Source organism: Drosophila ficusphila, unplaced genomic scaffold (assembly GCF_018152265.1).
Source record: "Drosophila ficusphila isolate 14025-0441.05 unplaced genomic scaffold, ASM1815226v1 contig_414, whole genome shotgun sequence".
In the NCBI taxonomy this organism is placed as follows: Eukaryota; Metazoa; Arthropoda; class Insecta; order Diptera; family Drosophilidae; genus Drosophila; species Drosophila ficusphila.
The window spans coordinates 10,756,322-10,779,722 of record NW_025064328.1 but is presented as its reverse complement, the minus strand read 5'-3'; the positions used below and the strand labels follow the sequence as shown (position 1 = coordinate 10,779,722).

Sequence of the window (23,401 nt, the reverse complement as noted above, 5' to 3'; positions counted from 1 at the left end):
AGCTGCGATGGAATGCAATATATTTCGCTGTTTATCAAGCGCTGGATTATTATTTTTATTGAGATATTTTATCAATAAATCGCTTAGATGGTTTGACAGAAATCTCAAGAGCAACGAATGGAAAGGTTTAAAGGTTTTCTTTGAGAGTTGGAAAACATTATGATATTAAAAGCTTTTTTTATCTTTTGCTCAATATAGCTACAATTCATTATTATTTAAGTTAAATTATACATTAAAATATTTAAAATGAATTCAACACGGAATTAAAAATTAATCTTTAGTATAAGCTACATTTCTGTAAATCAAATATACCACCGCACTCTCGAGTCCAATTTTTGGGAACAATAGCCACCTCTACGAATTTCATTCAACTGCTGGCAGCTGCAGCCGAATTTGCATTTACGGCTTATTGGATTTATGGCAATTGGCCGATTGGGAATCGGGTTCTCTGCGTTCTGATTAGAATTTGGTATTGCAGAGGGCTTTCCCTTTGGAATTGAATCCGCCCAATTATTAGCCTTCCTCTTTGTCAGTTGGCTAAAGAGAAGAACGAATCAAGATATCTGAGTAATCGATGGATCACAATTAAATTGACGCCTGTACCTACGAAATCACTAACTCTTGTTGGAGTACATTAATCTATTATTTGATTATGAGCCACAATTGATGCATAACCGTACTGAGTGGCTTTCGATGTTACTCTCCTCCGTTCAGTCAGTCAATTTGATTGAGCTTTCTCATCCATCATGGCGGTGAAAATCTCCTGGGGCCTTTCGTTATTCACCGCGGCTTCCACGTCAATATCTACTGGCACTAATCCCTTCAAATTCGAGCAATACAACGCCAATTTAGTGGCAATTAATTGGCAAATTGTTTGACTCGCCGCCAGAAACTATTCAACAGATATTTGCATTGCAGTGCCAATGCCAATGCAACAACAGCGAAACCAATTTCAATTTGCAAACTCTCGTTCCGCAAACAGAATAAAAGAGGAAAAACAAGGTATCGGTAAGTGGGCAGGAATAAGTCTCGGGAGGATCTGCCGCCCCATTCGCATCCAGTCAATTAAGTTATTTCCCTCTTTAAGCCTGGTCAGGTGCCATGGCCAGTGTGCCGAAAATGTTCCCAACGGCCTGCAAATTGTTAAATAATAAACCGAAAATCAGAATTTCTGGTAATTTAGATAAACTGAAATCGGAAAATTGTTTCTGCATATTGGCTCCAAGCCAATAAATAAAACAGGCATTTTTGAATGGAAAGCCGTTTAAAGAGGCAAAGAATTAAAATTTCTGTTCAAAAAGAAAAATTACCAGCACTTTTAATTGAACATTTGCATTGCACTTAATATTGGTCACACTGTTACTTTGTGTTTTATGTTGGCCACACTGTTTCGCGGAACTCGGCGGTAACCTGCAGGAATTTTCCATTAATTTCAACTTAATTACGGTGGCAGCAGAAACAGAAGCCGCAGCTGGCTCAAGTTGCACATGCCAGTCCGCCGTTTGAGGTATGTGGCTATATTAATTTTTGGCATGCCTTCCCCTGCTTCCCTTCCCCTTTTCCCTTCACCTCAGGCATTCCCACATCTTCCCGCATCTTCCGTTCAGGAGAACGCACCGAAGTATGCAACGAAAAAATGCGAATTACGCATAATTGCCGAGCTTAACTGAGAAGCGGAAGTACACAAGAAGAAAATGAATACATACAACTGAAATATAATCAATAAAAATATTTCTTTGATTCGTGAAATTAGATAAACATTTTAAATCAATGAGTGTATCTTTTGGTAAAGCTAGGTGGAAAACAGATACATAATTGAGAAATCCCTAAAGCTCGACATCTTTTAAGTAACTTTATAAATTTACTAATATTTATTCTCGTTCTTAAATTACGATGCATAACGTTGAGCAGCTTTAGAGTCATTTAAAACATAATTTTATATATGAAACCCATGTAATTCAAAACTTTCTACAGTATTTTCCCCCTTTGCATGCGGAGAAAGTGGAGCGAAAAAAGAAGCCACAAGCCGCAGCGCTGGAAAAAAGCGAAAGATAAATTGCTTGCTCACGCCCACATAAGCGTTGCTACAAGGACAAGTCAAAGGACGAGGGGTGATCTGCTTTTTGAGGAGGTTGGAGGTAGAAGGGGGAAGGTGGACATCTACAAGACACATTTGCCAACCGGCTGACACTGACTGCCTGAATTCTGGGCTGTGGCAAGTGGCATGACTGCCGGCAAAATTAATCGCCCTCGGCGCACATTGTGAATTCCAGAAATTTGTCTTTTGTACATTTACATTTAGCGCCATTTAAGCGGAGGAGCAGCAGAAACGAAGTCAATGCCAAAAACGAAGATTGATGAAAGCCTTTATGCAAAGCAGACAATTGTTTTTCCACACTAATTCCGAGCCTCACTCAACCTGCATCCGCTGCTAATTATACAGTATGTATTTATGTGCGAGAAACTGTCAAATCACCCAATCATGACATGCAATGAAACTTCATCTCCGACGCAAACAAAAAAGAAATCTGACAATCAACAGCAAATAGGGATTTGTTTCATCATCGCCACAGCGAACAACTAATTGACATACGTCAATTGGCCAAAGCGAAATTAATGAAGAGCCCGTCTGAACGAGCGGCAAAAACACTGAATTATTTCAGTCAATTACCACTGGCGATCAATAAATAAAGCAAGGCAAAACTTACCATAATTCAAATGGCCAGCAAGTGCACTAGATAGCCTGAATTCCTGGATGAACCTGCAAAAAACGGAGCAATTTAAATGCGTTATTAAAAACTGTAATATTTATGAGTACTTTGCATTCTAATGAAAACTTTAAAAAAGTTTAACCATGCTTAAATTATTTATTAAATATTCATTAGAAATGATAGAAAGTTCGCGCTAATCAGAACATTAAATTGTCACGCAAATGGAATACAAAATGGAATACTTTAAATAAGTTTTTGCATTGTGAAACATTTATTCAACTTAACAGCGTATAGAGGATAAAAAACAAATGTTTGTATAAATCATACTTATATTTTAAAGAAATAGAAGTTATTGTGTTATTCCTTTTAAACAAAGTTTTGATTAAAATATAAACGAACTACCAAATGCAAAGATAACAATATGGAGCATCTAGGCGAGAATATAATTTTATTGGGGTACCAAATGGACCGTTTTTTCTACGTTAAATTACAAATTAGTCCGCTTCAAGGCCTCAATTAATTGTTGTTAGACCCGAGCCCTAATTTAAGTTAACAACCTTTTGGCCATCATCAGCGGTTGGCTAAAAGGGAATTTTAATTGCTTGTCTGTTGCTGTGTGCGTGTGTGTGTGTGTGTAACCGGCTAATTAGACTCGCGGCCCTCTAACAAAACCCGAGCAAACGGCCACTTAGCTCGGGGTTAAAGCCTGGCCAAGTGGTCACACATGCAACTGCACATATGTATGTAAGTATGCTCCATACATACATTATATGTATACATATATATATGCATATGAATTACATGAAGAAACACAGGTTGCCCTGAAAATTGTGCTATGCTTTGTCCGTGAAATGTCTACACTCGCCAACACACACACACACACTTAGGGGGAGCATTTTAGTTAATTGTAATTGCAGCCTGCTCATGACATAACTACCAGTTGGCTGACAGGTTTTCCATCGATTACCAACGGAGGGAGGAAGCCAAGAAAAGTCAGGGACACAAGTCGATTCATTTATCAAGTTCTCGATGATGATACGTTCTGCACGATGACAGTGGAAAGTTGTGTAATCACAGCTAAAAGTATGAAGAGGGAACACAAAAAAAAAGAAAATAACACGCATTTGCTGACGTCAGAAGGCGAACACAAACAGCTTGAGAAAAGATTTATCAACTGCTAACTGCTGCCGGCGAACAACAGGGCGTATGTGTGATATTTGTCATATTTAACAAGGGGAAAGGGGGAGCGAAAGAGTGCGAACGACAGCAACACCATTCTCTGTCTAATTAGCTTCAATAAAGGGTTTACTTGGCTTAAAGAGAAGGTGAAGGGAAAGGGGAGGGGGGAGGGGGAGGAAGTTGGGAAAGACAATATCTCATGTCCGGCAGAATGGCAGTCAGAGGATTAACACGGCCACACCGCATAAGCAGCTTAAGTCCTTGGTCCTCCTCGGTTCGTCCTCCATCCAAAGCCAAAGGACTCACACGAGTGACAAATTAATCAGGTTTGCGCCATAAGGTGGAATCTCAATTAAGTCGCTGCCAAGTCAAGCTTTAAGTCCATTCCAGCCTGCAGTCATTTCTGGCTTCCCAATCCAATTTAAAACTTAAACAATACCCAACGACTTTGTGGTTCGTTTGACAGCAAAAGATCCAGAGCGACACTTGAGCAAAATCTAACTTCAAAATGGAAATTTCATTAAGCTCCAGCTTGTTCATTAAGATTTCAAATAGTTAGGAGTAGACAATGCCATTAAATAACAGTTTAGTTGCAAAATCAATTTTGTAATCTATAAAGTCTGCACTTTTGGTCCGCTCGCTTTCACAAAAGTAATGTGAATAGAATTTCATGGATTTATGGGGAAATAATAAAGGTAAAGGTAAACTACTTAATTAAGTAGTTAGGCAGTTTAGGTTATTATTTTAGTCCTAAAACCTAATCAAGATGTCCTTGTTTGGTAATTGAAACTTCGTAACAATAACAGCAGAAAATCACAACTGAAAAGTTTCCTTAGATAGAAAAGATATCAATGTAACAATCTCCTCATTAGTTGCTTTTGAATTTGCTTTACAAAATCAAGTTTACTCCAGTGGGAATCGGATTGGGTGGGTCACTTTCAAAACCTTTTCAACCTTCGCCCACACACAGTATCACCTTTTGGCAAGAGCCCAGCCAAGATTCAAAGTTAAGGACCGGCGCATCAATAATCAATGTCGGGGCAATAGAATCGCAATCAACTACGTGACATAAGGCCGTCAGTCAGCTTCACCTGGCACCTGAAAAGAATGGCAGCGACTCGAGTTGCAATTCCATTCGACACTCCCCGCTGGAATTGAGCCTCGAAAATGAGATTTTACATGGTGCATTCGGGAGATACCGCGCGAATCCTCGAAAGCTTTTCAGTGGCCACGCCCAGTTTGGTGGGCGGTGGGGGTGGCGGAGAAACGAGTGGCACTCGAAAGTCTAGACAAGACAGAGGCGGAGATGGTATAATATTAAATAAACAACATACAAGTGGAGGAATGGAATGGGACGAGTGCAAGTGCATTACGTATACGCCGCGTTTTCCCGGCCAAAAGAGAAGTTTTAAAGTTTACACCCAATCCGCGGAGAGGCACGCTAATGACCGCCTTTAATGCCAAGTTTTCGAGGAAATTGCACAAATTAAAGGCTCACGCAAGGCTTATTAGTGCTGCTGGTTGGGGCAATCAGCATTCGTTTCACAAAATCTCAATTCCGATTATTTGGCTTTGGCTTGGGGCTTTGGGAAGTTGCTCTATTGCAGCTGACGCCATTTTCATGTCGCTGCGAAAAGCCACAAACAACACAAAGCAACATCTTGCAACCGCACTTCCTTTGCAACATCTGCTCCTTCTCGATGTGCCACCATCCATCCCAATCCCCAACCCAAAACCCCACCCTGCACCCCATTCCACCCACTCATTGCATCCCACTTCTGGCTCACAGCTCAAATTCACTTCCTTTCATGTATATCCATTAAAGTGCCAATAGCAGAAGTTCTGAGAGAGCTTGATGAAAGAACTGCCATGCGGTGGCTGTGAAAATTCTGAAAATTTGCTTCCTGACAAGCTGAATGAAAAGCAGATTGTATTTGCTTATTTTTAAATAACTTAATATTCTTACAGCGCGTTGAGGAGTGCACACTTCTCCCATGAAACTTTAAATTGTGAAGTGAGTAGAAAGGGAAAAGTTATTTGCTTGCGAAATACTGTTTAATATCTACATAAATTCTTATATGTATGCTTTCTGAGAAGTTTCAGAGCAAGGAAATAGTTTTCTATAACACTTTAATTTTGATTGCTGATTTACTCGATTAAATTCAAAATATAATATTGAACTTATTACAATTTAATACATAACTATATCAATATTGTGATTCTACTATGCCAAAATAAATGTTATGTTTTTTTTGCAATTGCAAACAATAAGGTAAATTGTTGAGACAAAATAAATGTATGTTTCATACACGTTGCAGCAACCATTAACGCATGATTAGGAACTTTAAACAAATAAAAAAACCTTTCTATATACAAACCACAAAGTTGCTATCATAACATTCTAAAAGCATACAATTCTTTCCTTTATGAAACTCACTCAGAAGTTGAAAACGAACCTGTCATGCAGTTATGTGGAAATTCAAAAAGTAACAAGTTCAACACCACAGGAATGAACGAACTGTTTATAATTTAATGTATCAACAGTGCTTAAATAATTGCCGACTTTTTCATATATATTTATATATATAGCTTTCAGCATGAGAAGACAAAACCAGCGAGATAGCAGGGAAATGCACAAAGGCAGAAGAGCTGAAAAGCTGAAAGGCTGAAGAGTCGAAGAAAAAGCATTTCGATGTCGTTGTCATAGTCGGGCGCGCATGATTTCCGTGCTTAACATTTCCTGTTCGAAACTGCCATAAAATGCCACGACGGCAAGCAGAGAGAGAGTAGTTCGGGCGGAAGCACAGATCCTGGCTCCTCCGGCAGCCAAGGAATATGTAATGCAAAGGAGCAGACAGATGAAACAACAGCAACTGAATGATAGACACGAGCGGAAGCGAAACTATTCTAACAAAAACAAACTTTTGCCAGGGGAAAATAAACGAGCAAAGTTGCCACTGGCAACTTTAAGAGCGTTTTACTTTTTTCTCGTCGAGCTTGCGAAGCTTGAATCAAAGTGGAATTGAGGCGTCCTTAACTGTCGGGCCAAAGTTTAAGCCACAACGACTTAAATTGTCTCGGTAAAAAGAAGGAGAGCACTTGATGAGTAGAATATAAGATATTCAAAAAGCAATTCACTTTGTGTGAGCTCAATATTTGGTTATTGTATATCAATTTGGAAAGGATTTTATGGTTTTTACAACCTTTGAAATTATAAAATTGTTTGACAACTGGTTTTGAGGTGTTGTTAAACCGAAATGCACACATGTTTACAGTTTGCTTTTGATTTTGTTACTACTATTGCCTTCACTGCAGTTGGCATATCACATTTTTTGCCTCAAGTAAATAAATACCGGCAAAAAACGAATCGTTTAAAGTGTCACCGTTTTCTGCTGATTTATAGCTGGCCAAATTAATTGAGAATAAAAGCTGAAAGCAGAGGAGAACAAAAAGCTGAAATCGAGCCGTGTGCCTCGCGAAATTCAAACGAAGCTGTATAAAAAAAAAAACACAAAAAAAACAACACACACAGCACGAAATTAATTGCACTTGTGAACTTTTGATGCTGTTGTTTGGTTTGGTTTTTCGCCGCTGCCTTTGCCTCTCATTTGTAACAGTAAATTCAATTAAACAATGCAATCGTATAAACAAATCTCCGGCCTCACGCCCCCAAAAAAGCCAAATGCGCCCTCTCGCATAGTTTTTAATTGAAAAATGTGCAATTAAAACTCTCGAATGCAAAAGCGCAAGAGGACCCGCCGAACAACGGGGCGTATGAGCAATGTTCGTTATGTATAAATTATAAGTCAGAAGCAAATTAATTAAAGCACTTAATTTTCGCATAGATTCAATTACATTACATGGCATTCAATTAAGCGGATGGATACGTGTTCTTTTATCGCGAAAACCGAATGAATTTCGAGCATGACGGCTGTCGCTAGGATAATCAAACAAATGGCAAGTAAATATAGGCGGAGTTCGCCAATAGCTTCGGGATACTCGCAGCGACCATAATTTGGCACATGACATTATAAAATATTGACAGCCATACACACACACACCAGCACACACACAAACGAGAATCGAGGACCTGCTGTTAAAAGTCGAAAAACACATATTTGCCATTGCTGTTTGCGTGGGTGTGTCGCCGTATCTATGTATCTTTGGCACACGTGCGGTGAACATCCTGTGCCATCGAGATCCTCGCTTCTTTGTCCTCGCGGCAGGACATGCACACATAAAACCGCTGACCAAAACACACAGCTCTCCATTGGCATAATTTCCATACTCTTTAAGCGACCGCGTTTCGAAATGAAAGTACTACAATAGCATGGAATTGTTTTAAAGTAGCATGATATACAATCAGAAATTTAAATACACAAAAAACAAAAAGAAAATATTTCAATCATAAATTCAGTTTAAAGTATTTCAAATTTTTAATTTAATGTAGCATAAAATACAATCAGAAATTTAAATACACAAAAAACAAAAAGAAAATATTTCAATCATAAATTCAGTTTTAAGTATTTCAAATTTATTATTTTAATGTAGCATAAAATACAATCAGAAATTTAAATACATAAAAACAAAAAGAAAATATTTCAATCATAAATTCTGTTGTATTTAAATAAAGAAATTCCAAATGCTGTCATAAATATAAAATCAAAATATTCATTACAATAATTATTTCACCGACACACACTGTATTTATCTCTCCATTGTGCAGTTTGAATTCTGTTTGCATTGGTTTTGTTAGTTGAGCAAACAGATTCTAAGCAAATTGAAACATTTCCACCCAAATACCTTGAAATTGCCTGGGAAACTTTAACATTTCTCGAACATTAGTATCAGCTCCTCAGCTTTGTTCGGGTTGAAAATCGATTTGTGCCTATATTTGTACTTGAAGAAGCATGAATATTAACCAAAATATCCAATGTAAACTATTTGGCATTGTTTGCACATGAATTAACCTTACAATTGAAGCATTGTTTAGCTCAGTTTGGCTGAGGAAAGGCTCCACGCAAATCAATGCTCAAAATACTTGTGGGAAATGCCAAGTCGTAAATCAATTTCAGATTTTTCATGTGGAAAATTTTCAGCGGATATCGCTTGCAAATTGCATTACTTGCACTTGAGCAGGTCATTAAAATATGAAATGACTTTAAGAAACAATTGTGTAAAGCCCGTTGATTTAATGGCGATTTAATATGACAAGAAAGCGTAAACGTCAATTTAATAAATCTCAATCAAAAGTCACAAATGGGGACAAAGAATACTAACCACAATATTATGGACAAACTACGTGATATTTCAATAATATAATAATTAAAGCTGACTTTTTACAACTTCAAAAGACAGATCAACAAAACCATAAATTAAGTGAACCCTACAAACTTTTATTGAATAAAGAACTCAAGACTTTTTGTACGAAAAACTTGAGTAAATCTTGCTAAATTATTTACAATGCGTGAAGTGATTGTTTGTTTCGGAAAGCGTGCGTGACGTCAATGAAAATTGGCTCCTGAGAGAACCTGTAGTCTACTCTGTAATCAATATCTGAGATGCTTATTTATAGATAAAACAGTCTTACTCAGGGCTTTCGAGCAATCGGTAGTTGCATGAACTTGAACTGTCATTGGTTCAGGCAACATCCATCACACATTTGTTCGTCTTACCTGCAATAAACAGAGAGCAAATGTGCTTAAATTAGTAAACAGCTTAAAAGGAACAACAAAACAAAGTGTGGAATTGTGGGCAAATATGAGTTTCCAGACTTGAAATTACTTGGAAATTCGTCAGTCACCTACAGATGCCCATATATACCATATACCATATCCCATATCCCATATCCAGGGAAAGTGTGGGTGACAAGTCAAAGCAACAAACTCTGATTGATGTTGATGCAATTGCAATCCAGTTGCAAATGGAAATGGAAACACTTGAGCTGATCGCCTGAGTTGTGCAAGCTGGCGCACAAATTGTGACTGATTACGGTCTTTGAGTTCAGTTCAGTTCGGCTGAGTTCAGTGCAGTATAGTCGAGAGTTTCGGTTGGGGGATAAGTGCCCCGGCGAGCAATTTACAAAAATGATGCAAAATAAATGCCGTTTTCTGCTGGCAAATATTGAAAATGAATTGCTTTTCCCCCAGAGCTTCTACGTCATCCCACACTTCGCCACGGCATCAATGAAAATATTGTTTCATAACATTGCCATAAAAATTAAGAACTGCATAAAGTCACAAAAAACGGCAATAATAAACAGAGGAGTCAACTGAAGCGGAAATTTCAACATGTGCTGCACCACGAGTAAATAAATTCCATTTAACAATTTTTGCGGTGGACGGAAATCGTTGACATTAAATTTAAAACCAATGGAGAGTTTAAGTACGGATTAATAGAAAACCATTTGCTGAAAGCATTCATAATTTAGTTGTGGCTTTACAATGAACAATGTTTACCGATAGCTTGTAATGATTTATTATTTACTCCGGCTTTAGCCTTTGTCCACCATGAAATGCAGTGTCAACAAGATTATATTTAATAAGGATTATCTACTATAATCATCATGACAAATTATATCCTGTTAAGAGAAAGTTTCACTGAAGAAAATACAAACTGCTCTATTTTTATTAAATTTGATTTTGGTTGGTAGCATTTCGAAATTGCTTTGAATGACTCATGCGTTCAAAATGAATTTTCCGCAATTTATTTAAATGACTTAATGTTATTTTTCCTGCACAATACTGCATTTCTCAGCGTTTTTCCAATTTCGCAGAAATTTGTACAATTAAGAAGTGTGTTTTTTCATAAATAATTAACCGAAATACGCTTATTTTCGGTCTCTGACTTTTAGTGGCTGCCGGGAACATTAATCGAAGCGATCTCGCGTGGAATAAATGTTTAAGAATTTCATTTCTGGCTGCTGGCCAAAGCGGAAAGACTTTGTTTGGCTTTTGATTATGCCGAAAAAAAAAACACAAAAATGCCGCCACGAATGGGAAATTGTAAAATTCGTGCAGAAATAAACAACAAATTTTAGCAGCATTCCGGCGAAGTGATTTGGAGGTCTTCTCTGCTCCAACCGCAACCTTACCCCGGTTTTTTCACTGATTTGCCAACCATTTTAGCTTTGACCAAGTTACGCACGGCAGACTAAAAATATATTTGCAATTGCAATCGAAATTGCATTGCCCGATATGGCCTGCATATGCATATAGTATGTGTACTCGTATCATATACATATACATATATTGAAAACCAAATGCAATTTGAAAAGCCCAGCACCAACGACAAGTTTCGCCTCAATAATTGTGCAATTGACGCCCCAATGGCCGTTCAATGCAATTCATTCCCCCTGCAGCTTGCACATTTTTTCAAAAAATTATTTTCCGTTCCTAATTGAGTTATTGTCTACTTGAGCTGAATTATTAATTGTCTGATGAGTTGCATAATTGATATGGTGATTGTGGCGCCGATGCATTATGCCCTTGGATAAAAGAGTTTTCAGCCGTTGCAGTTGGAGGTTCAGTGGATCGTGAATACGATTAACAGACAAAGAAATACTGAATCATTCGCCCAGTTTGATCCAGAACAAAGACTATAACCGAATGCAATCTGTTCATGAATCACTTGGTAGTCAATCAACGATAAAAACCCACGGTCTTAAAACAGTTGGGAAAACAGCATGACGCCTTAAACACACACTCGTATTTGGGTTATCAATTTTTGATGAGGTCTACAGATAAAGCGCTCTTATCTGTTTTTGATCGCAAAATCTACTTGTCATTTAACGAAGCGCAAAAAGGAAAAAGACACTTAATAACTTTTAATTGAACAATATGGTTTATCATCAGATTCTGAATCAGAGTAGTTTAGGTATAACATTTTATATGCAATGAAAACAAAAAACAAGATTAAATAAATAAGTATTCTACGCAAATGAAGAGAGTGTGTTTTTGTTATCAAATTGTTTAATAGTTTTCGTGATAAGATTTAAGACGACCTTAGTTCATAAAGAATTGTCATTTTAAAGTTGCCACTAAACTGTAGAAATATTACTCTTTTTATACAGAAAAACTATTTTGGGACATATTTGTTTGTCAAAATTAAAAATTAGGAAATAAAAAATTGAGAAAACAAAGTCATAACTTATACTCATACACTCAAAACTATTATGTATTTTATTATGGATCGAAGCCACCCAGATTAATGGTCAATTACAAGACCACAAAGATTCAAATTCCAAAGCCCACTCTAAATTGAAATAAATAGCTACATCTTGATCTATAAAACACATCAAAAAGTTAGTTTGGTGCCATCTGCAGATACTCAATAGCACGGCGATTGAATCTTTCTATCTATCTGAAAATGACTCAGCTGAAAATTTTAATGTTCGTGTTTGCTATGCTGTTTGATGGCCTTCTCCCTCTCCCTCGTAACCCCGAAATACCCAGTAATCGCCTCCACCCTAGAGCTTTGTCTAGACTTACGCAACTCAACGATTCGCTCCGATGACTTCATTAGCGTTGGCTTGTAAAATAAATTTAAATTACATGCGAAAAAGAGGCGAAATCGAAATAAAACGAAAAAGAGAAACAATCGACAACATTGTGCAGAAGTATGTGCCACGGGTAGCATAAAATAAGTGTATATAAATTTATTCCCACGAAAACAACGATTCGTTAAAAAACTGCAGCTGCGTGTTGACATTTTAATATTTTAAATATTTAATTACGACCCTTGAGTTAATTAACTTCAAAGGAAAGTTAAATCCACTTGCGAGCTGAAAACGAAATGAAAACATAATTTGTAAAGCAAGACAAGCTGAAAGAAAATACTACTTAATGAACTCTTTTGATTGTTTCTTTGTTTGTTAATTAGAGAAATACGACATAAAAAATGTTGTTATTTTAAATAAGCCATCAGAAAGTTGACCATTGACGGAAAAATCGACAGTGAACATTCAGCCTTAGGGCCTTTGTTCAACATCATACATCATTTGAAGGCCCGGTTCCCCTTCGCCTTTCACTTTACTGGGTTTTATAGGTGGCACTCCTAATTAACCATTATTCGAAGCTTATCTTGGGCAACTTTCAGTGCATTCAACCCCTCAAGAGCAAGTCGAGCACACAAAGCCATGGTTAATTCCCTTTTGGAAGAGGATTCTTATCAAATTCCGTGTCCAAGTGGAAATCGAGAATCTAAAGGGGAAATATGACGATCAAAATGTGTTTGGAAGTTTCCCAAAGAAGGCGTTTATATATTAGTTTCCCATAACTTTATTAAAACCAGTTTCTAATTCCCTGCGGTAGTTATTCAGAAAAATATACAATAAACACACAGCTGCCTTTACATATATGCAAAGTGGTTATTCAAAATGGGTTAAGGTCGCTCCAATTTTATCAATCGATTTAGATAGAAAAAAATGGTTAATTATACGTTATTGTTAGCACTAATGAAATAAATTAAAATCTAAAGCAAAGAGCCCACATCATAAAAACTACATTTATTTGTTTACGCATTAATGGACAAGTTTAGTTTAGAGCAAACTAAATTAAATGTGTTTAAGGCACCGCACTATCAAAATCGTTTAATATAAAATTGTCAATTAGGAAATAGACTATTTTTTTTCAGTTGAAACAACTGGTTAATTAGTTCAGTTAAAATCAAAGAAAGAAAAACGTGCTATATATATAGTAAACATCATAAAAAATAATATGCGAATGAAGTATAAAAATGGAAAATTACCGACAAGCGGCAATTATTTGCATACGAAAATTTCCATGCCAAATTTTAAGACTCAAAAATCGGAAGTTCTTTTACAATGCCTTTCCTGTTTGCATTTTTGACTTAATAATTTGTACGTTTATTACTCTATTTTTTGTTGTTGTTCTCTGTTTTTACTTTGCAATGGATGTGGTGAGGCATTGGTCAGAATATTTCGACCAGCGCTCCCCATGGCGTATGCGTGTTATTCATTGTAAATTCCAGACACGCGGCTTGCTTAACTCAAAGTACCTCCCACCTACAGAAATATTCCGCCCCCCGTTGTTCACACACTCTCCACATACACAGAAAATAATAGAGGAAAAGTAATTTTAGAAAAACTATCGTATAGTTATTGTAAATAAATTATAAGTTCTTTTTAAATGGGAACTGAATATTTTGTTATTCTTAAAGTTAATAAACATTTTCAGCCGTGTACTGCGCACAACGATTGTCTGCTTAAAATTTGTATTTGCGCCTCGAAAACTGTCAACAGATTTGTAAAATTTTTTGTAATGGGCCTCGGGGTGAGTGGGGTTGTCGAGTGGAGTGACTGGGGTCAGCAGCAACATCATTGCGTCGTTGCACTCAAGGCATTCAATTGTTTATGATCCGTGCCGCACCCCACGACGCCCACCCACTTCACCCCCTCCCCCTTCCCCTTCCCCTCTGGTTGCACCCCAAAACATCATTTTTGAATGCATTTACGGAGAGGCACCAAAATCGTTACAGTTCCGCCTGATTTCAGGCGCATTTGTTTGTGTTTTTTGTGTGGCGCATCTTAACGATCGCCTCGGCTAACCGCGAAAATTGAGTTGAATGTTTTGCATTTCGCGAATTATTGCGCAAACAAAAGCCGAAGGTCAGAGGGGGAATAATATGCGGGAAATGGGATAGCTTGCACACTCTTAAAAAAAGTACTTTATTTAAAAACCTATTAAAAACCAGGATTTAATGAGATATATTATTTTTAGAGAGGAAAATATTGTTCATGTTTATCTTTAAGCACTTAATGTATTAAATGCAAGATAATACTCTTTAAAACAAAACGTGTAAACAACCTATTGTCCTCCTAATTAAGTTATATTAAACTTAATTAGGAGGACAATAACATTTAAAGTTCATTAATCATGATGAAAATCTATTAAGAGTTTTCTCAGCTTTCATTCTCTATGAACTAAATATTACAAAATGAATGTTCCAAGTAATCTTTTCAATAAATAATTCACTTTTATTATCTGGTTTCAGAAAATTGGGAAAAAAATTAAAATTAATTGATCCCTTAATTAAATTTTACTTGTTTCCAAATTTCGGCTTGAGCTTATTTTTCTGAGTGATCGCACACACAAATTTGCAGTTTAATGAGCACGGGCCAGGCTATCCAACATCCGCGCCTTTGCTCCCAACGAAGTCAGTCATTCAGTCATTTAGCCATTCAGGCATTCATTCAGAAAGGCAGTCATAAGTCAAAGTACTCGGGTAGCCAGGTTCAAATGGGAGGAGGTTCAGACGGGAGGAAAGCCCTGTTCCACGGACAAAAACAACGAAAAGCGAGGCAACTGCAACAATAACGGACACCGCAAGACCCATAAAGTGCATTCACCCAAGGAGAAGCCTCCAGACTCGCGGGAAAATCTGGTGGAAATCGGTGGGGAAGCGAGCGGAAAATGCGGAATATGGGATGGCAGTCAGGAGCTATAAAAAACGCTCGCTCACGTGCGGCGACCAAAACAAAAGAGTTCAAAACACACAAAGGAGATGCCGAGAGAAAAGCGTTTTGTTTTCTGCTTTGCTTCACTTCATTGCATTCTCCTCAAGGAGAAAGAAAAAGAAAGGCGAAAGAAAGGGCGGCGAGAAAGAGTTTATGGCAGGCCATTGAAGTCACAGCCAGGGGGAAATGCTATAAATAAACTTAAACCGAAGCCAAAATACTCTACCGCCTGCGGAGTCTAATTAATTTTTATAGAGTTTTGGGAATTCATTATTCTATAGTGTAAAAAATCCCTTTCTGCATTTTGTTGCAGGCGAAATTCCACTCAAAGCAACCCCAAAAATGTTACAATAAAGTGCAACAAAGAAGCGAACCCAAATAAAAATGTTATCCACACAAAGGCTAAAGTGGTGCATGTGTATGTGTGTATGTGTGTAGGTGTGTGCTTGTGAATGACACGGGCGGGTAAAATGGGGGCGGAATCGAGTGGGGCGTGGCCGGTGGGCGGGAATGCCATGTGGCAGTTTGGCAAAACTTTATGGCCAAACTTGTTAAGCAAACACAAACCAGCAAACCCCGCTTTTCCCATTTCCCCTTTTCCATTTTCCCTTTTCCCTTACGAAAAAGGGAGGGAGCTTCAAGATAAGCGCGTTAAAAAGTTCCCTGGGAAACGGGAAAGGCAGTGGCGTGGGAAAGGGCATTGCAAGTGGGGTTTTTGGCGGGAGAGAAGGGAGAAGAAAGGGAATCCCTGGCTGCCAGCTGTTTAATTAGTTGCAGTCCCCCGCAAAAACCCGAGCTGCAGGCCCAAACGGTTTCCTAATAAACTTTTCCCACTGCCAGTAGCATTCCTTCCTCCCCCTTTTTCCGCCCACTTTAGGAGGCCTTCTCAAAAACACCCCATTACCCTCGTCCCCCTTTTACTTGCTGCATTTTACGAGCGCATCCATGAAATATTTAAAAAGCTTTGTGTAACAAGATTTGTTTATGCCGGCCGCGATCTCAGCGTCGAAGTAGCAGGAACTGAAGGGCGATGTAGCTAAAGAGGGCACTGAAAACAAAACTGTGTTCCCACCAGAAAAAGAATCTCTTTTATATGCTAAGTAACAAATTCTAACAAATTTTGGGAAGTTCCCATTTCATCATGTTTGACGTTGTGCTGATTCATTCAAAAATACGTTCAATCAAAAAAATAAAGATAACGTAAATTTAAAAGAATTCCTAGAATTATAATGAGAGAGGTCAATGAGAGCAGATAAGCCATAGAAAATAAAGAAGGAGGAAATAAATTTAAGATTATGAAATATCTATTAATGATTTCCTTAGTTTGGAGGTCAGTTATTTCCGCAAGTGCAGGCGAAGACAAAAATGCGCGAAGTGCGGGATGAAATGCTGATAGCTGGAAGGCAGCTAAAAGTTTCTTCTTTCGGGTATGTCGAGCACAATGTTGTTTGGCCCGAGCACATAATTGCATATTTATAACTCCGACAAGAAGACGTCGCCGTTGCAGTCGCAGTTGACGTCGACGTCGCAGTCGAAGTCGCCGGCTCAGCAGGCAGCAAATTAAGCGCAGCCCGGGGAACGCTTTCCCTGCTCCTCTCTCTCTCTCTCCTCTCCTCATCTGCTTCTCTTCTGCCGCTCCTCTGCCACTCCTCTGCCCTTCCTCTGCCGCTCCATTGTGTGCAGCAATTAATGAAGCATTTCTGTTGACTTCAGTTGGTGGATAAGGGCACAAGGGGTTAAAGCGAAGCAGTAGAAAGTGGTTGGAGGAGGGGTGGCGAAGGGCGTTGAGTATGACGTTGACTTTTGGCAAGCCAATTGAATAACCATGAGTGTCGGCTTGCTGGGAGACTTGGCCCTTTGAAACTGGTCTAAGTTGCAAATTGATTTAAACTTTGCAAAGACGTGTGGCTTGAGGTTGCCAAGTTGCGCGCAACAGAATTACCAAAGAAAATTCTCGGCATTTAAAGCAAACAAACGTCATTCAACGAAAATATAAAAAGCTTTAATTGTGATTGGAGTTTAATAGCTAAACAAATCCAAAAATCTAAAAATTTTTATAAACGAATAATTAAATTGTTTAATTAAAATAATTCAAGTTTAGTTCATTGGTTTGTTATTACACTTTTCCCAAATTATCCCAAGCTTAAAAACCTTTTGTAACAACACTTCATTTATTTTAATTTATTAATTTGTTATTTGCTTTTATTTGATTTGAATGCCATTCATTTGTTTGCCTTACAGTTTGTTTTTATATATGTAGATTACATATATTTCTTAATTCAATTTGGCATTCCCCTTTTAATTTCCCATTCTCACCGCACGAATGCACAAGTAATACAATTAAATATTTTATCGCCGTAACCGAAATAAATTAACTTTTTTGTGTAATCGTGATTTGCATGTTCAATTGTGACCATCAATTGTAAATTTTTCAATAATACTCGGTTTAATGATTTTTCAACCAAAATGTAAATAGTGGAAAAACAAAGAAAGAAAAAGCCAACAACAAAAAACAGTTGAGGAAATTAACAACAGAAGTATGTGCATATAATAATGTGTATAAATTAAAAGGCTTTGCGATCAATTATTAAATTGACATAATCCCATTAGATTTGACTGAGTGGGGGAGCGGAAAATTTATTGAAGGATTTTTTGCATACCTATACACACTTTACAGATTTTATCATTATGCAAATGACTCGATTCGAGTTGAACAGTTCATTAGAGTTGCAAACCAGTTGCAGTAGAGAATCGAACAAATAATTAATGTGAGGGATTCACAAAAAATATTATTCGCTAATGTATCGTATTTGTCGATGGTGCACTTAATAAAATTTAAGTCTTATCGGTCAAATTAATTAAGGCAGCCTGAGCAATTTTACATTGAAAACTTCTGACCCTGACTTTAAAGCTCAATGCGTGTTTCGGTCAGTTCCTTTGGAGCTATCAGTTTTTATTTCTTATCAGCCTGAGTTTCAATGTCAAAGGCGGAGTGCACTCAAACTTTTTGTTGACCCCACAATTAAAATAAACACATAAATAATTGTGTTTGTTTACTACAAAGTTGAGGAAAAAATTTTATTTTTGCTTTTAGTTTTTATAGTCGTAAATTTTACGCATGAAACGTTAAGGCCTCTTTAATTAACTTAAACAAGGTTCTTAAATGGTAAATGAAAACATAATGAGCCTTTATTTGTCGTTAATTTGTTTACAATTGAGTGTATACAAAATAATTAAGGAAATTTCCTAGTTTCAATCATTTTTTAGGGGCATTTAATAAGGTCTTATGCTTGAAGTACTCGGACGTGCGAATAAAATCATTAAAATATGTTTAGATGTAGAGTTAGAGCATTAAAAACTTCTATGAAAAATAGTTAGTTTGTATCTTAATCGGGCTTTAAAGCGTGGTATTCGTTTAGTGACTTTTAATAATAGTTTAGCATGTTTCCTCATTGAAATAAATAAGCTTGATAAATGATTTATCTGCAATCTGCGTACACGCATCCCACTTCCTGGTGCCTCGTTCAAAAAAAAAACCAGTGAGTAAGCCACAACTTCAATAAATTGCACCCTTTTTCAAGTTGTGCCGCGCCCTTTTTTAATGCAATGGCTATAATCGTGGCCGAGAATGTTTATGGGCCAGCACATCTGAATTAAAGGCAGAAGGGGGAGCGAAGTGCGTGCTTATGAAAATATTTACAGCATCTGTGCAATGGCAGGCGATTCAGCAATAAACCTGAAAACGAAGGAGATCGAAAAGTGTGGATGGCAATGGGCGCCTCAAAAAGGAGGAGGCTGGCAAAAAAAAAAGGGGGCGGGGCAGGTGCAACCGAATCGGTTTGCTTGGTTAGGCAGGAAAAACGTGATGCGAGTGAAAGCCAAGTAAGCCAAGGAAACGGCTTTCTTTTCACCGCCACCAGAAAGATACCAGGCACAAGATACACACGCACACACACATTCACTTTCGGCCACAAACAAACTTGGCCAAGTGCCGCAAAAATGCATTTGTTTGAATTTGCGCCGAGCAACGAAATGTGAAATGTAAAATGAGAAATGGGAAATGAGGAATGGCCAGGCCAGGCTTCGAAAGTGGGTCACAATCCAATGCCAGCAGCAGCAGCAGTTACAGAAACCGAAACAGACTCTACTCTTTTTGGCCAGGCCAACACGACACGTCCGAATGCTGAACGTTGAATGTTGAAATGTGTGCGGTAAACGCAAGAAATATGATGATAAATGAAAGGCAATTGGCAGAGTCTTTTGTCCAACTTCTGCCCGAGGAGGAGTTGTGGGGGCGGAGAAGTCGTTAGCACAACAAGGTCAAGCGGAGCAATCTGCCAAATGGGCCTGCACTCCCATTGATAAGATACAGTATCTGCAGACTGTCCAGACTGAAAAGCCCGATGTTAGGGATGTGCATCAAGTGGAAATCCCCAACTGGATATACATCGTAACAAACTTAAATCTTATCGTTAACATTATCTATCTGCAAATTGAAGAAATGTATGAATTATAAATCTACTCGCCACTTTTTTACTTTAAGTAAGTTGTTTAAAAATAGACCAAATATATAGACTTGTATATGACATTAAAACCGATTACATGCGGGTTTTTTGGCCTTCCCTATTTTAGGGTAGGGCAATAGCGAAAGCGATAAGAGCCACATTATGAACGGAGCTCATATCTCGATAAGATTTATTATACTTTGTTGTTTAGCCCGTGTATTGCAGTTCCGTTTAAAAAGCAAATATGAGACCATTAACCTCTGACTCGGCTGCCTGAGTTCTCATGCAAATATCGTGTGACACCCGGGTTATGCTTAAAGTTGAGTTCGGTTGTCAATGAGGAAGCATGCCGGCAATGCAGGCAAAATACCTGAATAAAATGGAATGAGATATGGGCGAGCACAGCAGGTGGGGAACAGGTTGGCCATAAGAAGCCGCATAAAGCTCCAAAGAGATCATAATTGCTCGCTTAGTGCCGGTGGATGAGGAAACGAATGAGAACTTGCTACCAAGATAATAAAGCAGATTGTGCAATAGGCCATTAAAGAGATACGATAACTAGTTACACGATTCCTCGATACCATCTGAATGCAAAAAGTATATTTATTCTAGGTGATTTTAGAGCTGCACTTTATGGCGGCACACTTCCGTCAAGCGACCTTCGGGTGATAATCGAGAGCTCGAAAATATTACAACATTTTCGATTAGCGAACAATAATAATCATTTTCCGGCAGAATTGCCAAAGTCGCACGTTCCCATTATCAGCGCGACTTTCTGGACCCCAGTGCGGTTAAGTCCGGGAAATATAATACGATTCGACGTCTAAAATTGTAAGCCGAACAGAAGTGCAATAAATTAAAAACACCCACACACAAGGGTTAACGATCGCGGGGGTCAAAAGGGGTACGGCAAACAACAGGCGGTGCAATTATACAATTAGCGCAATGTGTGGGTGTGAAAGAGAAAGCATCACCTAGCTGGCGAGAGACAAACAAATGCTGGAATATATTTGCAATAATGAAAATAATTAGAAATTCAAATTCAATAAACGTAAAAAGCAAAACAATAAATAAGAGGCAGAGCAAAAACCAAGAAAAAAAGCTACGGTAAATAGAAAATCCAATAAATAATCCAGCAGAATTGTGTATATATTTGCATAGATTAAATCTTCATTCTCCGAAGTGTGAGTACATGAAAATCTCAATCGTATAAGACAAAAGAAAAAGAAACCAAGTTGATTCCAGAAGATCATTTCTCGAATTGGGTGAGCTTTTATTTTTAAAAAGCATAGGCACGTGGAGTTTTATTTGTTACTAGAAAACCAAATCGACACGTGGAGTTTTTTTTATGTTTACAAAAAGTAGGTTGTAAAAAGAGCTTCTTTTGATTTAATGTCATTATGTCATTCCCCGTTCTAAAAATACAAATAATATATTCCCTACGCAACTAATTAAAGACCTTGATTCCCACACGCTCCTAGCTGAAAATATTAATATAATTTACATAATTTAAGTTAACTTCTGCGGGAGTTGATTTCTTTTTTGTGAGGGGGAAGAAAAAAAATAAAAATAGAGCTTCGCTCAGCAACTGAGCAAACTTTGAAACTGCAAAACCAATTGCCAACTCAAAAGTGGCGGCTTATTTATTTACGTATGTGTTTTCTTTTTATTTTTTTCTGGGGCTTTTTGTTATTCTCTCGACCTGGCTAAAAAATAAACCTGTTTTTCACTGGCTCACGCATTTCGGCAACAACACAGTCGTGTCTGACCATTAAACCGAAAAATAAGCAACGAAATAGACAACGGCTCTGAGGTTACAAATTCTGTTGCTGTTGCTGTTGCTGTTGCTGCTGCTGTTGCTGTTGCTGCTGCTGCTGCTGTTTCAGCAAAAATAAAGGCAAGACGAGCAACAAAAGTTAAAGAGCTCTCCATAAAGAGCTCAAGAGTCGGCCGCTCAACTCGACTCAACTTAACCGGGGGCTCTTATCTTTCGGGCCCGCAAAAAATATGGCCAACTGAGTGACTGGCTCTTTGACCAACTGTCTGGGATTTCGTTTTACCCTTGTTTCTGCCTCCGTTTTCGCCGTATTTTCAGCTCTGGGTTGATTTTGCGACTCGGTTCTACCTGTTGGCCTGGCCATTTTATTACCAACTTGTCACACTGACTGAGTTTCCCCCACCAACCCGCATCAAAACGTTATGAAGTGTCAAGTGGGCTTTGCACTTCAAATATAAAGTCCGATCTGCGTCAACAGAAATAACAGTTCTTATAAAACCTATAGTATTGGGTACAGTTACGATTCTGAATAGGCTTACTTTGTTTATTATCTTGAGAAAAGCCTAGAAGTTTCCTTTTACAACTACACGGAAAGCGATTATTAGTCTTCTTAAATTAACATAATTTTTAACAACATAATTTATTACATTTAAAATTCAATGCTTGATAAACAAAGATATAAAGCAAAGCGCCGCTAAATAAGTAGACCTCTATTAATTCAATGGATAGAAGTAGATTTCCACAAAAAATTTCCATAGAAAACTGTTCGGTTTATTCGGAAGCCTATCGAATTCGATTTTATAGCCTCTAACTGACCTTAGTCAGGTATACCGCACAGCTGAGATATACCGATAAAAACAAACCAATATCGGAAAACAAACAAATTTGTTTTGATTGTGGTACAAGTCGGTTCGCCTACTTAAGTGTATATATGTATATTAAGTATGCTAATGGACCGCGCACGTTTTATATCGATATTCAGAACACAGAAAAAAGAAGAAAAAGTCGGACATTTGATTATCGGATATCAGAGATCATTTCCAACTTAAAACCATTACATTGTACTGAATATTATACATGGTTTGTTATCACAGAAAAAAGTTTCTATTGTTTGTCTTTAACTTATTTGTATTTCTATCGTAATAAAGCTATGAATAGATCGATAAGAAAACTGCGACAAGGCAATACCAATTTTATGTCCTAATGGTGCACTAAAAAAACAATAAAAGGGTTGGAATTTCCCTTAACTTTAAAAAGTTTCCTTTAACAACTATCCATAAAAACTATTCTTAGGTTTTGTCTGAAAGCTGACTCATACAGATCGCTATCTTCTAAAATCTTCTAGTAAATTGCTGAAATTAAATTTAACAAGCACTTAAAAACATACCCATTAATTATGCCACTAATTTGGTTTGAATATTTCCATAACGAAGATTATCTGATGTGTATTAAGTTAAGCTCGCTTTTGAATAATAATTATGAATGAAAATACAAATTTATGTGACGTTCCCAATTTCATATGAAATTGGTAAATAAATGGCTTAGGTCATGGAATATAAACCCAGTTTTGTAGCAAGGGCAATTAGCTGGCAGATTATCAAAAGTTTTGAAATTTTACTGGGGTCATCTGAATTACGAAATTTTGCATGTGCAGAAAAACAAAGCAAATATAGTGTTAAGTTTTGTACCACTTTTCTTATAGTGCGATCATAAATAATATCAGTTCTATAAGGAAAATATTTTTTTTAGGTTC

The 23,401-nt window shown here is 37.5% G+C and overlaps 1 protein-coding gene across 3 annotated transcripts in view; it reads right to left on the bottom strand.

Moving 5' to 3' along the window:
- The window catches only part of LOC108096669, a 62,360-nt gene that overhangs the window by 20,990 nt on the left and 17,969 nt on the right, over positions 1 to 23,401 (bottom strand). For 2 of the 3 annotated variants that reach the window (XM_017198442.2, XM_017198441.2), the window contains one exon: positions 2,709 to 2,761. The gene's annotated coding sequence lies outside the window, so the exon portion shown is untranslated. Of the gene's footprint in view, positions 1 to 2,708; positions 2,762 to 9,480; positions 9,566 to 23,401 lie in introns of all 3 variants that reach the window. The other variant, XM_017198443.2, reaches the window with a different exon arrangement.